The following is a 16,946-nucleotide window of genomic DNA, read 5'->3' on the forward strand; positions in this document are numbered from 1 at the left end:
TAAACATCAACTTTAAATAAATAATTTGGTTAACATAAAGTGCAGAGATAGTGCCAAACTTAGTGTCAAAAAATGTCCAAATAAACAGTTCATAAGTGACTTAGTGCATGGGTAGGAATTTTCAGTGCCAGGTAAAGGAAAATGCTCGTGCTCAGTGTTGGGTCCTCCAGTAGTCCAACTGCTGGTATATTGGGCGTGACTTGAAATAGTGGGGGTTTGCACTCACCAGAGATAGTGGGTCTTAAATACCTTATGGTAAAAAGACCTTCAGAGCTTGTGGCTTCCTGAGCCTGGGAGGTGACTGCTGGGCCTTTTAGTTCCCTGTGGTCCGGGATCGCTCCCTTGGGTATACTCGATCCTCCAGCTCCGATATTTAGGGAGAAATAAAAGTGCTCCAATAGTGCAGTACCATTAAAAAATAGCTTTCATTGAATAGTGCTGGTAAATGGTACGAAAAGTATAAAAAAGTATAAAACGGCTGCTGCGGATGACTACCGGTTTGCGTTTCACCAGGCTTCCCAGAGCGTGCAGCATGCGTTCCACCTGACGCGCGTTTATCCTATGTGTCCATGCACACACAGGCAGGGGCCCACAACCTCCTGCTCTGGGACGTTTTCTGGCTGTAAAAAACCCAGAACTGGTGGGTTTTGAATGGCGTTTTTCAGTTGTAAAAACATTCTAACTCCGATAAAAGCTTAAAACACTGAAAAACGCCAAAAATCGCGGCTATTTGACATTTATTACCGTTTTTGAGCCATAAGCTTTTGTGAGAGTATAAAAGCTAAAAAACGCTACAGCTGAAAAACGCTACTGCAAGAAAGCTGAAAACTCCTACAGCTTTCTACTGATGTTTTGCTAACGTCCAGTGTACATGAGGCCTAAATGTGAGTGGGTTACTTGGATTTTAATAAATGTTTTATGGGATTAATGCACTATTGGAGGCTTTTTGTTTTCTCTCACACAGATGCGATGGGATGAGACCTGCTGATTGTGGAGTGATACTACTAGGTGGATATTGACCTAAAAGCTTATTTGCCTTTTTATGAGAGTGAAAGGAAATTCAATCTGGTGAGTGCATTTCCATTACATAGTTACATAGTTAGTGAGGTTGAAAAAAGACATCAGTCCATCTAGTTCAACCTATGATGCGTGTGTGTGTTTGCTGTTAACCGTAAATTGTATACCCCTGTATGTTGTGGTCTTTAAGGTGCCCATTTAATAGTTTTTTGAAACTATCGATGCTCCCTGCTGATAAGACTGTTTGTGGAAGAGAATTCCACATCCTTACTGCTCTTACAGTGAAGAACCCCCTACGTACTTTAAGGTTAAACCGCCTTTCCTCTAGTCTTAGTGAGTGGCCACGTGTCTTATTGTATTTCCTTTTTCTGAATAGTTTGTTCCTTATGCTAGGGTCACCAGTACAATATTTGTACATTGATATCATATCCCCCCCTCAATCGCCTCTTCTCCAGAGAGAATAAGTTCAGTGCTTGTAGCCTTTCCTCATAGCTGATGTCCTCCATTCCCCGAATTATTTTCGTTGCCCTTCTCTGGACTTTCTCCAGTTCCAGCACATCCTTCCTGAGGACCGGTGCCCAGAACTGGACAGCATACTCCAGATGTGGCCGGACCAGAGTCTTGTAGAGCGGGAGAATAATCTCTTTATTTCTGGAGTGAATCCCCTTTTTTATACATCCCAGTATTCTGTTGGCTTTGCTTGCAGCGGCTTGGCATTGCATGCCACTGCCAAGCCTGTTGTCTACCAGTACCCCCAAGTCCTTTTCCATCCTAGACTCACTCAGAGGTTCCCCCCCTAGAGAGTAGCTTGCTTTCTGGTTTCTGGCACCCAAGTGCATTACTTTACATTTCTCAACATTAAACCTCATCTGCCATGTAGTTGCCCACCCCGTTATTTTGTTCAGGTCCGCTTGTAAGGTTTCCACATCCTGCATAGAAGATATTGGCATGCTTAGTTTAGTATCATCCGCAAATACTGAGATTGTACTAGATATCCCCTCCTCTAGATCATTTATGAATAAATTAAACAGGATTGGCCCCAGGACAGAACCTTGGGGGACCCCGCTTTCCACACCCGCCCAATCCGAGTACTCCCCATTAATCACCACCCTCTGGACTCTTCCCTGGAGCCAGTTCTCTGTCCAGGTACTCACCTTATGGTCCATACCTACCTTCCTTAGTTTGTACAGTAAGCGTTTATGGGGAACGGTGTCAAAGGCCTTTGCAAAGTCCAGATACACCACATCCACAGGCTTGGGGGAGACGGCTCTATTTAATCGCACTGGTGGTGTATATAAGGTGTATTATTCCTGGCTCTACGCACATGTAGAGTTGACAGTTAATCACAAACTTTCCTAAATTGAATCACTTTGAAGATTTAATTTTGATTTATACACCGTTATTTTGACAGTTGTATGGACTTTATTGTATAATTTTGAAATTTCTGAATATTTTGTATTATTTTCACACTTGATTATATCACTTGCAGATAAATGATTGTGCACTGCATAGTAGCAATGGTTGCGCTACTGTGGAATCGATTATTGGTTGGTACACTAATATCAATGTCTCAAATTTTTTAAAGATTATTGTTAGATTAGATTATCAAAGTATTATCGTTAGTAATATGAGGGGGAAAGGCCACCAACCATTCAACAAGAAGATCACCCAATGTGGATGTCTTCCCACTTCTTAATGTTGCCGGTTGAAATGTTGGTGTTAACATAGAGAACTCCTTTATAGGCCACTGACAGACTTTGAAGAACAGTGCGTGAAAGGAGAAAGGATTAAGGGAGCCACATCCCAATCGTACAAAAAGCTTATCACAGTGTCACCAGATTTTATTGACCCGTATAAAGAAAAATGGGAACAAGAAATGGGCTGTTTATTCACACCAGCTCAATGGGAGAGAGCATGTTGTTTCTCCCATAAATGTTCTCTGAGCACGAAAATACAGGAGACATCCTATTAAATCAGAACCCAATGGTATCGTGCACCTGTTGTCCTTCACCGTTGGTCTGAACAAAACTCTAGTGCGTGTTGGCGATGTGGCTCATCTCAAGGCACATTCCTCCACATTTGGTGGGATTGTCCCGTCATAGAAAGCTTCTGGAAATATATTTCCAAATGGATACGACATATCACAGAAACTACGCTCAATCTAGATGCAGCATGTTGTCTACTACATATTAATCATTTTCCATATAGAAAATACAAAAAATCTTTGACAAGACATATGCTTAACGCAGCTAAATCCCTCATCCCAATACACTGGAATACAAAAGTGGTCCCCACAACAAAAGATTGGCTGGCCAGAATTGGCTACATATATGAGATGGAGGAGACTTTGGCTATAAAACTGGAGAGAAACGACATCTTTCAAAAAATGTGGTCCCCCTGGCAAACATTCACGGTCTCATCAGAGTACAAAGACCTTATGGCAGTTCAATAAGACTCAATAGGTCATTCACTCAAATTCAGGCACATTGACAACTTTTACCCCACCCCTCTACTTCCCTACCCTGTCCCATTCTTCTATTATCTCTACTTCTCACTCCTTTATATTTTTCATTTCTCATCTTTCTTTCTTTTCCTTTTTTCTGTTTTTCTTCATTATACAGATGAGCCGCATCATGTGACTCGTCTGTTGGACAATATCACAACAGTAACCGACTTACATTCCTCTTTATAGATTATATGCTTATAAAATTTACACGTTTGGAAATTTATATGCAGGTTTATTTTCATCTATGCATCTCACACCTTCTCTTTGAGACTGGATTGTGGATACCTTATATGAATGTACATCAGCCTTACCTGAATGTTACTGAACAAAATGTCTAAATTTGATATGCACTTTACCATTGATTGTAATGCATACTATTCCTTGTTTGTTCATTTTCATGAATAAAAGTTTTATATTGAGGAAAAAAAAAAAAAAAGATATGTTGGTGTTGTCAAAGTTAGGGTCCATTAGGGCCTGTGCGTGGTATGACAGTGGTGCTGATGTGGTGTAAACAGTAAATTGTTTACTTTTTTGTGCAAACTTTATTGAAATGTCTAGCATTTCAACCAATTCCTGATGAATCTAAATTATGGGTTGCTCTGCAAGCACCATCTGTATTGACAAAACGTGATTTTAAAGGCAACTAAGTGAGATGGAAAATTATTGGTTGAACAGGGACTGCATCCTATCAGATGTAGTCAGGGTTCGGCAGCGCCACTGTATTCAGGGAACCACAGGTGCCTTGGCTGTTGAATACAATAGCCGGCAATGAAGATTTCTCCATTCACTGTTTAATGTAGATGGGGAATCAATTGGTTTTCTCTCATTCAACCCACAAGCTGTTTTCTGCAGCCTATCAGATGGCACCACATGTCATCGCAGCACATTGAACCATGCTGCTGTGCAGACATATGAATGGCATGTACATTTGTACACCCTCAATAAAGTTTAGTTTTTTTTTAAATTAAATAGTGCAATGCCCCTCATTGCCCCTCAAAATGGACACCAACCTGCATACAAAAAACAAGCATTTTAGCACACTGGAAGTGGTAAAGGGCCCACAAGGACACTGGAAATCCAGAAAGATAAACAGTTAAGTTTAAGTACTGCAGAAAAAAAGAAAACTAATGCAACCATCACATCTAAAGCCTAGTATACAAGATGAAACAATCAGACAGAAAAAAAAAAACACTTTCAGAGCGATAGTACGATAATCTGATCTTTAATGCACAGCTTTCAAGAGCTGATCAGTTGTGATTGTGTTCATGTGAAAATATCCAAAGGAACAAACTCGAAAAGTTTTCTCATACGATAACAAAATGAACAATTTCATGTAATTAGTATATTTGTATGAAAAAAATGTCACATGCTTGGAAATGAAAGAATACATTACAATACAATACATTATATCACTTTGAAAGTTGTATTGTGTTGTACGAGAATTTTCATAACTTTAGCAACCTCTTCATTTTCAATATGAGACTAGCATGCAAAACAAAATGGACGATCATTCATCCGATGTACAGTTGGTTTTGCACAGAGCACCCCGGATCCTCCTCTTCTCGGGTTCCTCTTCGGTGCTCCTGGCCCCTCCCTCATGTTGAGTGCCCCCACAGCAAGTAGCTTGCTATGGGGACACCTGAGCCAAGTCACAGCTCCCTGTGTCCATTCAGACACAGAGCCGCGACCCTGCCCCGCCCCTCTCTCCTGATTGGCTGACTAACTTTGATTGACAGCAGCGTGAGCCAATCACACCCCGCTGCTGTCTCAGCCAATAGGGAGGGGAGTCCAGAGCCACTCCTGTAACATCTCTGGATAAAGAAGGGCTATAAGTAAGTATAAGGGGGTGCTGGGGGGGGGGCTGCTGCACACAGAAGGCTTTTTTATCTTAATCCATAGAATGCATTAGGTTAAAAAAAAAATTACAATCCCTTTAAACATTAGTAAACTGCAATATATACATTTTTGGTTTATTTGTTTTTGGGTTTACATATTCCTTAATTTCAGATGATTTAAAATTGAAAGGAAGATGAAGGTTTGTGAAGAGAGCATCTATTGAACAGGTCATATTGGTGGTTGAGTTTTGAGTGAGTAAACCCACTCCCCACCCCACACAACTTCTCCCTGGGGGCTTGGGCTTATACCTCAATACCTGATGTGGAATTATGGACATTTATTTATATCTAAAAGTGTATAGCGTAATGTATATTATGTACAGTATATCTGTACCCTGGTGTAGCAAGAACTGGTTCACTAGCCCACATAACGGACCATTTACCCCCCTTCATGACCAGGCCATTTTATGTGATACGGCACTGCGCTAATTTACCTGACAATTGCACAATCATGCGTCATTGTACCCAAGTAAAATTTACGTCTTTTTTCCCCCAACAAATAGAGCTTTTTTTGGTAGTATTTAATTACCGCTGTGGTTTTTATTTTTTGCGCTATAAACAATAAAAGACTGACAATTTTGAAACAATATTTTTTACTTTCCGCTATAAAACATACCCAATAAAAAAAATCAAATTTCTTCATCAATTTGAGCCAATATGTATTCTGCTACATGTTTTTGGTAAAAAAAAAATCCCAATAAGTGTATATTGATCGGTTTGCACAACAGTAATAGCGTCTACAAACTTTGAGATAGATTTATGTAATTTATATTCATTTTTATTTTTTTACCAGTAATGGCAGAGATCAGCAACTTATAGTGAGACTGCGACATTGCGGCGGAAGAATCAGATACTAAGTGACACTTTTTGGGGACCAGTGACATTAATACAGCAATCACTGCTATAAATATGCACTGTCACTATACTAATAAAACTGTCAGGGAAGGGGTTCACATCACGGGGGCGATCAAAGGGTTAAATTTTTGCCTAGGAAGTGCTTACTAACTGTGTGGGAGGTGGTTTCCCTATCGGAAGGCAGAGATCTGTGCTCCTGCTTTGTAGGAACACAGGATCACGACCTTCCCTTCTCACAGAACAGCGATCTGCCTTGTTCACATAGGCAGACCGCCGTTCTGTCTAAATGATCGGCAGGTCCCGATGGACATTGCGTCCGCCGGACCCGCTGATTGGCTCCCTCTGTGTCCAATCGCAGCGGGAGGGGGTTGCCGGCAGCGCCTGTGTTCGCCCCAGACCCAGGAGGGGAATATTCATGTACAAGTATGTAATTCTGCACAGGAGAGCTGCCTTGCCACCGTATATTTACAGTATACGGCCAGCAAGCAGTTAAAGTGGTACTAAACCTATAACAGTAAAATCAGTCTTTACATGCAGTAAAGCATGCTTGTTATATTCACTATGAAACCTAAGGGGTTAATCCTCCACCTTGTGTAAAAAGACTGTTTGATCCTGATCCTGTTTTCTCTGATCCTCCCCTTCTTCAACAGTCCTTAATCCATCTCCTGATAGAACAGAGCCTTCAGGGCAAGCTGCACCTTCTCAGTTTGGTGTGTATGGCTAGAGATTCTTTTTATTTTTATTTTTTTTATTGGGAGGGTGCATGTGATCAGCACAGGGCCAATCAGCATCGTCCAGACAGAGTCATCATAGGACGATCAGAGGAGAATTAAAACTCCTCCTACAAGCTTTAACCAGACACTGATAGAAGTCACAAGATTGCTATATACTGCTGATGAGAAAAGGTATTTAGCAGTTTATCTTTAGTAAAATAAGCGCATTTCCATGTTCTGTGTACTGCGGGAGACCAGATATAGTGAATGCAGAGTCCTGGGTTTAGTAACATTTTAAACATCTAAGAAAGATTCGTTCAGGTTGGAAATAAAGTCAAATGCAGATTGAGAAGAGTGATTTACTTTTTGTGCCATCTGTAAAAATTAATGAAAAGACCTTTTGGTGTCTTTGCAAGACTATAAACACTGCAAATACAATCACAGTCCTTAGGCCTCTTATTCCATTTTTATTGCCTTTTTAGTAGATACTTTACAACTTGTGAGCAAAGCACGCTGAAGAAAAGGAGATTTGAGATTCCCTGTGTTTCCTGAGTTAAAAGCGACTCTTGGTGTGGAGCTGCTTGCTCAGCAGATTGGAATGAGGCAATAGAATCCTCTTTGTTTAGTGTGCATGGTCTGCTATAATATTTTTGCTCTACTTACTTTCTTTTTTTGTGTTCTGTCATGTGCATCATGGTGTTCGAAAAATAACGATATTCATTAGCGAGGTTGACTTTTTTTTTTTTTTAACTAGGTCTATGAACAGTAGAGACATAAGAACACGAACAGAGCTCCTACTGTGTGCATGCTCATATGGCAGAAAAAGACTACAAGAGGATTTGTGCTGGACACACTAAATGTAAAGGCTCCATCTCCTGCAGAACCAGACTGATTTGACAGTTTCATACTGGATGAACCAGCTATGCATAGATCAGATTTCCAGTTGTAAGGGTTGAATACTAAGTTCCATCAGCAGAACTGTAGTATAATTATAGAGGACTCCACATATGGATACACAAACTTATTAAGGTCTACCAAGTCTTAAAGGAACCCTACAGAGCAGAGTAACAGGTTTACTTTACAGATGGGACATCAGTTTAGCTTCTTCCATTATTCTGATCCAACTTTTGCCTAATACGTTGAAACCTACACAGGGCTATGGGCAATCTCTCAGCACCCAAAATCTGTTGTTCAATCTGTATTGTGTAGAGCGGGGATCCTCAAACTACGGCCCTCCAGCTGTTGCGGAATTACACATCCCATGAGGCATTGTAAAACTCTGACTTTCACAGACATGACTAGGCATGATGGGAATTGTAGTTCCTGAACAACTGGAGGGCCATAGTTTGAAGACCCCTGGTGTAAAGGTATGGAGAGTGTTGGATGTTCATTAGCAAGTTCACAGCTGGGATGATGTCAGGTTAGAGCTACTCAGTAGATAGTCTATGACCCTGATTGACTTAAGCCCCGTACACACGAGTAGAAATTCGGCCGGGAAATTTCGTCCGACGACCGATCTGCCGATTTTCGGCTTGTTAGTATGGTGCTTCCGACAACCAACTTTGACTTTTCGGCCGAAAAAATCCTGGTGTGCAGGCTATATAAATTTTGTCGACCGTCAAAACACGTCCGATTTTCGTCTCATTAGTACAGATTTCCATGGGGAAAAATCTTATGAGCAAGACTAGGCATGCTCAGAGATGAAAGAACGCATAGAAAGCAATCCAACACATGACATCACTTCTGAAGTAGAATTCTGTCGTGCGGGAAAATTTGTGTGCAGTCTAGGCACATTCCAACCAACAGACACCACTCTGGACAAAAGACGGACGACCGGTCGGCGGAATTTCGTTGCGTGTGTGGGGGAAATCGGATGTCAACGGACCGTCAGTCCGTTCTCACCCGATCCCATCCGATCCGATCCGCTGGACGGATGGAAAATAGGGTTTCCATCCGTCCAGATTTGACGGATCGGATCGGGTCGGGTCGGATGTCAGCGGACATGTCTCCGCTGACATCCGATGTCCCATAGGAATGCATGGGGGGACCGTTCAGATCCGCCAAAAAAACGGACAGGCGGATCTGAACGGTCCGCCTGTGTGAAAGGGGCCTAAGGCCCCTTTCACACATACAATCCGTTCAGTTCATCAGTTCAGTCACGTCAAAATGTATCAGTTTTCCATCCGTTTTTCATCAGTTTTTCGTCAGTTGTCATCTGTTTTTCATCAGTTGTTATCTGTTTTTCATCCGCTGTCATCCATTTTTCATCCATTTTTTATCCGATCCGTTTTTTTGACGGATGAAAAATAGGGCATTCATCCGTTCCAAAAAACAAACATTAACGGAAGCGGATGAAAACGGATGTTAACGGATGATCATCCATTGTCATTCGTTTTTACATAGAGATACATTGATGTCCATTTTTCATCCGTCAACGGATGGATGAAAAACGGACAAACGGACAGTATGTGTGAAAGGGGCCTAAAGGAGTAAAGCAAATTTTTTTCAAAGTGAATTTTCACTTCTCTAAAGTCCGCCATACATGGATCGAAATTTGTCCAGTTCAGCAGGCACCGGACAATTTTTTTTTTGGGAAAATTATTTTTACTTGTTTTTTTTAAGAGCTGTACAAAACAAGGTATTGTAAGATACTAAAAACTTAAAAAGAAAATAAAATGCAGTAACAATTACTGGCGTAGCCAGGTAAGAAAGAAAAACAAGTAAAGGCAAAAATATCCACCAGAACCTCCCACCCCCACCCCAGTGCAACACTTCTAGAAAGATATATATTGCTTTTCAACAACATCCTAGGAAAATTTCAGCATGACAATACCAACATCACAGGAATCCCACAACATTGTTAGCATATTGACACCACCTGCCCACAAGGGGTAGCCATCTGATTCCACAACAGGGTTACTTCAAAAATTAGAGATCATCCCCTTTTTTAAATGGAGGTAACCAACCAGGCCGATGTACAGCAAGAACAGCTTCATGTAAGTGTGGATGTGTCTGAAATCCAACTATGCCACACCTTTTCAAACTTTTTGGGATGCCTCTATTTTGGTAAGTGGTTTTATAAAATGGCATCGCCCTGTTAATTAGAGCCTTCCAGAAAGCTAGTGAAGGGCCCTCAGCTTTTTTCTAATAGAGAAGAATCGCTTTGCGTGCGTAAAACAAAGTAATAGTAAGGATCTCTGTGCCCACCAGGCCAAGTAAATACATAGCAATAGTCATGGGTTCATGAAGGGCTGTAATATTTTCAAGGGTGCTAGCCACTTTCTGCCAGAAAAGCTGTATTAGTGGGCATTGCCAAAAGACATGTTCAAAATTTGCTGGGGAATGCTGGCAACGCCAACAACCTGCCAAAGTCTTACATACAAAAGAAAGAGATACACTGCTCAAGGTAATGGGAAGCTTGATGACCAACAGCGGTTCTCCCCCCGGCTCGCCTCCGTGAACAGTCAATAATGAAAAGAAATAGCTGCACTCAGATGTGGTCAAAATCCAGGTTTATTGGACATCCCAATGTGGCAAACAAGTGGCAAGGTTTTTCCTTGTAATGATTAAGCACACATTTTAGTGTGTGAAACGCGTCTACCTTGCCACTTTTTTGCCACATTGGGATGTCCACTTAACCTGGATTTTGACCACATCTGAGTGCAGCCATTTCTTTTCATTATTGCCAAGTCTTAAGCATAAATCTTGGCAAGTCTGGCTGGAGTATAATAAATTTGATGCAGAATTTGTTATTGAATGAGGCGGTCCCTGGGTGACACTAAATGTTTAAAAGGGCAATCCCACAAATCGTCCCGGTCATCACCTTGGAAATTGGGTATCACCGACATTCACCACTCCCTGCACTCTTCAATGGATTTTGGTCTGACCGTAAACAATTCTTTGTATACCTCAGACAGCGTCTTAGTGAGTTGTTCTGATGCTAGCAACTGTTCCAGATCTGAGGATTGGATCTGTAAAGCACTGTTCCCAAATTGAGAAAGGAAAGCATGGCACAGTTGCAAGTAGCGGAAGAAATACAAATTTTGGAGTTGAAATTTGGATTTAAGTTCATCAAAGGTACTGGACGAATATTGATCCATGTATGGGCAAGCTGGCTGTGCACAAGCTGATCTGTTGATCGACTTGTGTACAGCCAGCCTGTCAGGTTTTTCCCGAACTGTCATAGCTTCAGGCTAAAGCTGGCAACACTGATTATTGTATGTTGATGTTAGAGAAAGCCCCTGCGCTGCCAGAATACAATACCACAGTGGGAAGGATTCCAGGTGGATGGGGTATTTGGATTTTTTTTTCTGTGCAACTAACCGGTTGAACGAAGAAAAAAAAAAAATCAATGGATGGGCTGCCCTAGTGAATGAGGTGATACAAAGTTAAAATTCACAACAACAGAAAAGACCAGCGCCAGCTTAGTGTAGCAGAATATTTATTGGATAAAAATAAGATAAAGACTCACTCATAGTAAGGGTTTATTGGCATGGTACAGGATGAAAGTTCATCCATTTTTGTCCTATGGGGTGCAACACGGGGTGGAAGCAAACCTGTGGGAAGGCTGGTGGTAAACAGCTGTAGCCCGTAGTCCGGCGGCGGTGTATGACTCGTGGCCGTGTTCCACTTCCGATGACGTCACATCCGGTTAGGAGGTAGAGCAGGAAGTGCACGCGTTCGGAGCATCCATGCTCCTTTGTCAGGCTGTGCGGGGGCCATCTTGGAGCAGGAAATATATACCCTGTTGTATGGACAATGGGCAGGATGGGGCAGGACCCAAGTGACGGGCCGAAATAGATTTATATAATAAAAACTAAAATAGCTTCAGTCTTTTAGGTCACAAATAAAAGCATGGATACAAAGTTAAGAGGAAACAGATGTAAATGTAGGATATAAAGGTAAGAAGATAAGTGTGGCAGAATGAGATTGGTAAGAAAAACAGCAATTAAAATTATAAAAAAATACAACTAAAATAAAAAAAAAAATCAATGGATGGGCTGCCTTAGTGAATGAGGTGAAACAAAGTTAGCATTCACTTTACTGGATTTTTGCTTGCAAAAGATTAGATAATTAAAACAGGCACAAATTCACCTCATTCACTGTTAGGCACCTTGTTGGAGACCAAGATGACATGGCCAAGCCAAGGTCATGTGCAGTAAGTAGGAGAGAGAGACGTTGTCTGAAGCTGAGTTGGGGTCATACACAGTAAGTGTCAAGGATGAGAGCGATGTAGTCCAGAGCTGAGCTGTGGTTATACACAGGTGAGCCACACAGCAAGAGACACGAGAGATCAGAAGCCAGGCCAGGGTCATACACAAGAAGTCAAACAGAAGCAGGGTCCTTCAACGAGCTGAAGTCACAATCGGTAGTTAGTTAGGCAGAGAGAAGTCCAGTGGCAAGCCGAGTGTGTAACACAATAATACAGCATTAAAGCGGAGTTCCACCTAAAACAAAAAAAAATACATAAAAATACCCCCAGGACAGTCAGGGCTAGTGCATTCCACAATGGATAGCCTCTGAACTGTTCCGGGTTGCACTTACCTTTTAGAAGAAATACTTACCTTGAAAATGTCTTGTCCAGCGCTGCCATCTCAGGTGTGGGAAGCTTGAAGCCAGCGCGATCCTCTTCTGTCCCACGATGCACTGCATCGTCCCCGCCGTCACTTCCGGGGCTGCAGCGTCATCCCTGCACAGCTGCTGGGCATGCCCAGAAGCTGTTTAGCAAGGTATGACGCGCCTGCACCGGAACTGACGTCGGGGCCGGTGCAGGCGCATTGATTCCTGGGAGCAATGACTTTCAGCTCCCAGGAATCATTGCAAGCCAGGAAGTGACGGCGGCGGCCGTGGCCGCAGAGTTAGGAAGAGGAAGTAAGGTAAGTATATTTTCTTCTAAAACAAGGTAAGTGAAAAAAAAATTGCGATTATCCATTTGTTTTTCAGGTGACCCGGAGCAAGAAGATGGACTGAAGTTCAATTTTAGGGTGGAACTCCACTTTAAGATACGCACTAACAAGGATCACGGATTAGCTGAGGATCATTCAGCAGTTACCAGTCACCACTCCTTTCCTTAATTAGGATGTTTGCTGCTGATTCTGGAATTTGTGTGGGCAAACATAAACCAGACGTCCGCACACTGCCACACAAATGCGCGTCCTACACAGGTTACTGGCAGATGTTCCGAACCTGTGCATTGGCGCATGCGCTCCTCTATTCTGGTTAGCATCCTGACATTCACTAAATTCACTTTGAAAATACACTTAGCGTACCGAATGAGGTGAAGTTGTGCCGACTTCCAATCCAATCATGTACAAAGAAAAAAAAACTGTTTTAGATTTTTTTGCACATGGGAATTTTTTATAAATTGAATTGTCACTAAGAGAAGGAAAAATCACTGTAAAAGGGAACATTCTCTACTTCTATAGTAAATCAAACCCATGTCCCCTACATGCAAAATATTTCAGTTTAATTGTTGTTATCATATCTTTATCAAAATTGTTTTATAAAAGCAAATATTACCGACACCTACATCCTGACTCGGCTGCACCCTATGTATGAATCATAGGACTGTGACGCAATGTGTGCCTCTGAATGATATAGAAGTTGTTGCATGTTTCCTCAAAATGCTGTTTCTGTGAGTCACACGATCAGGGTCGTTAAAATTCAATGAAAATGATCTGAAACGTTGGACAGATTAGACACATGGGAAATGTGAGTGGGCTGGGATGAAGCACACGTCATTTAAATGGTTGTACTGTTCTGCAAGGAGCCTTACTCTGACTACTCTATGGTAAAGTATCTAGGACCAATGTAAAGTTGGCCACACATTTTACAATCTGATTGTACAATCTCTTTTATATCTAGAAATAACTATGTACTACAAGAGCCTGCCTATTGGATGTGGCCAGCTTTAGACTGGGCCCATGCAAAGATTGTTCCAGTGAGTCCCCTACACCCTTAGTATAGGCTAGATTTAAGGTGGGCCTATCATTTAAAAAAAATATAAAATCATAATATTTTTCATATACAATTATTTTACTGTTGCTCTTCAGCTCTAGCAGCTTAAGGCAGGCCATACATGGTGCAAATTTCTTTCCTGCGTCCCCGGCAGTCCTGCAGGAGAAGACAGAGATTATTTACACTCACTGACCACTTTATTAGGTACACTTTGCTAGTATTGAGTTGGACACCCTTTTGCCTTCAGAACTGCCTTAACCACTTAAGCCCCGGAAAATTTTACCCCCTTCCTGACCAGGGCCTATTTTGCGATTCAGGACTGCGTGACTTTAAAGGACAATTGCGCGGTCGTGCGATGCTGTACCCAAATTAAATTGACGTCCTTTTTTTCCCACAGAGCTTTCTTTTGGTGGTATTTGATCACCTGTGCGATTTTTTTGATCAATAAAAAAAGAGCAACAATTTTGCAAAAAATTATTTTAAAAAACTCTTTTAAGACTTATAAAAATGTTAGCAAGGTTTATGATGAGGACTAAATAGTTTTAACCAGTATATTATGTGTATTATTTAAAATGACCGTAGATATTAAAAACTATACTGTTGTCATGAAACAGAACACAGAATTATCTGGAGTATCTTTGCTTTGTATTTCAAAACCCATTTAAACAGAACAAAAGCCCATCAGCACATGCCCTAAAGCTTCTGATAGATCTGCAGTTGAAAGACTTTTCTTCTAAATGTGCAATCTAAGAAAAAATATAATCTGTCATTGGTAGTATTACAGGGCCATTGAGTACACAGCATGGTAAAAATAGACATGGCATTGTCAGAAAGGTGTTGTGTAAATAAATGGGGATGATTTATTACTATAGTATGGAAATGATATCCGTAATAGACATACAGTCAGGTCCATAAATATTGGGACATCGACACAATTCTAATCTTTTTGGCTCTATACACCACCACAATGGATTTGAAATGAAACAAACAAGATGTGCTTTAACTGCAGACTTTCAGCTTTAATTTGAGTGTATTTACATCCAAATCAGGTGAACTGTGTAGGAATTACAACAGTTTGTATATGTGCCTCCCACTTTTTAAGGGACCAAAAGTAATGGGACAGATTAACAATCATAAATCAAACTTTCACTTTTTAATACTTGGTTGCAAATCCTTTGCAGTCAATTACAGCCTGAAGTCTGGATTGCATAGACATCACCAGACGTTGGGTTTCATCCCTGGTGATGCTCTGCCAGGCCTCTACTGCAACTGTCTTCAGTTCCTGCTTGTTCTTGGGGCATTTTCACTTCAGTTTTGTCTTCAGCAAGTGAAATGCATGCTCAGTCGGATTCAGGTCAGGTGACTGACTTGGCCATTGCATAACATTCCACTTCTTTCCCTTAAAAAACTCTTTGGTTGCTTCGGGTCATTGTCCATCTGCACTGTGAAGCGCCGTCCAATAAGTTCTGAAGCATTTGGCTGAATATGAGCAGATAATATTGCCCGAAACACTTCAGAATTCATCCTGCTGCTTTTGTCAGCAGTCACATCATCAATAAATACAAGAGAACCAGTTCCATTGGCAGCCATACATGCCCACGCCATGACACTACCACCACCATGCTTCACTGATGAGGTGGTATGCTTTGGATCATGAGCAGTTCCTTTTCTTCTCCATACTCTTCTCTTCCCATCACTCTGGTACAAATTGATCTTGGTCTCATCTGTCCATAGGATGTCCATAGGATGTTCCAGAACTGTGAAGGCTTTTTTAGATGTTGTTTGGCAAACTCTAATCTGGCCTTCCTGTTTTTGAGGCTCACCAATGGTTTATATCTTGTGGTGAACCCTCTGTATTCACTCTGGTGAAGTCTTCTCTTGATTGTTGACTTTGACACACATACACCTACCTCCTGGAGAGTGTTCTTGATCTGACCAACTGTTGTGAAGGGTGTTTTCTTCCAGGGAAAGAATTCTTCGGTCATTCACCACAGTTGTTTTCCGTGGTCTTCCGGGTCTTTTGGTGTTGCTGAGCTCATCAGTGCGTTCTTTCTTTTAAGGATGTTCCAAACAGTTGATTTGGCCACACCTAATGTTTTTGCTATCTCTCTGATGGGTTTGTTTTGTTTTTTTTCAGCCTAATGATGGCTTTCTTCACTGATAGTGACAGCTCTTTGGATCTCATATTGAGAGTTGACAGCAACAGATTCCAAATGCAAATAGCACACTTGAAATTAACTCTGGATCTTTTATCTGCTCCTTGTAAATGGGATAATGAGGGAATAACACACACCTGGCCATGGAACAGCTGAGCAGCGAATTGTCCCATTACCTTTGGTCCCTTAAAAAGCGGGAGGCACATATACAAACTGTTGTAATTCATACACCTTTCACCTGATTTGGATGTAAATACCCTCAAATTAAAGCTGAAAGTCTGCAGTTAAAGCACATCTTGTTTGTTTCATTTCAAACCCATTGTGGTGGTGTATAGAGCCACAAAGATTAGAATTGTGTCGATGTCCCAATATTTATGGACCTGACTGTATGATTGGAGAGACAGGCGAAGCAATGATTTTAGCCAAAGTCTGTCCCTGCTGCTGGAAAATTTCTTTAAGTCTTTCGTTTTTGTTTAGATAATCGGGTCCCACTGGTAGACACCTACAATCAGGGCCGCTGATAGGGGAGGACCACCAGTCCACCTGTTGGGGGCCCGGGCACACCGAGGTAATCAGTGCAGTCGGACAGAGGGGCTTTTACAGGATGTCCTATGCGGATCTCTGCAGCAGAGGGAATCAGTGCTGTTGGACAGAGGGGCTTTTACAGGATGCCCTGTGTGGCTCTCTGCAGCAGAGGGAATCAGTGTGGTCGGACAGAGGGGCTTTTACAAGATACCCCATGCTCAGAGAAGAAAAAACACAAGGAAAGTAAACCAGCACATGACATCACTTCTGCAGTTGGTTGTTGTTGGCCGACAAAATTCGTGTGCAGTCTAGAGCACATTTC

Source organism: Pelophylax lessonae (assembly GCF_965119305.1).
Source record: "Pelophylax lessonae genome assembly, chromosome: 2".
In the NCBI taxonomy this organism is placed as follows: Eukaryota; Metazoa; Chordata; class Amphibia; order Anura; family Ranidae; genus Pelophylax; species Pelophylax lessonae.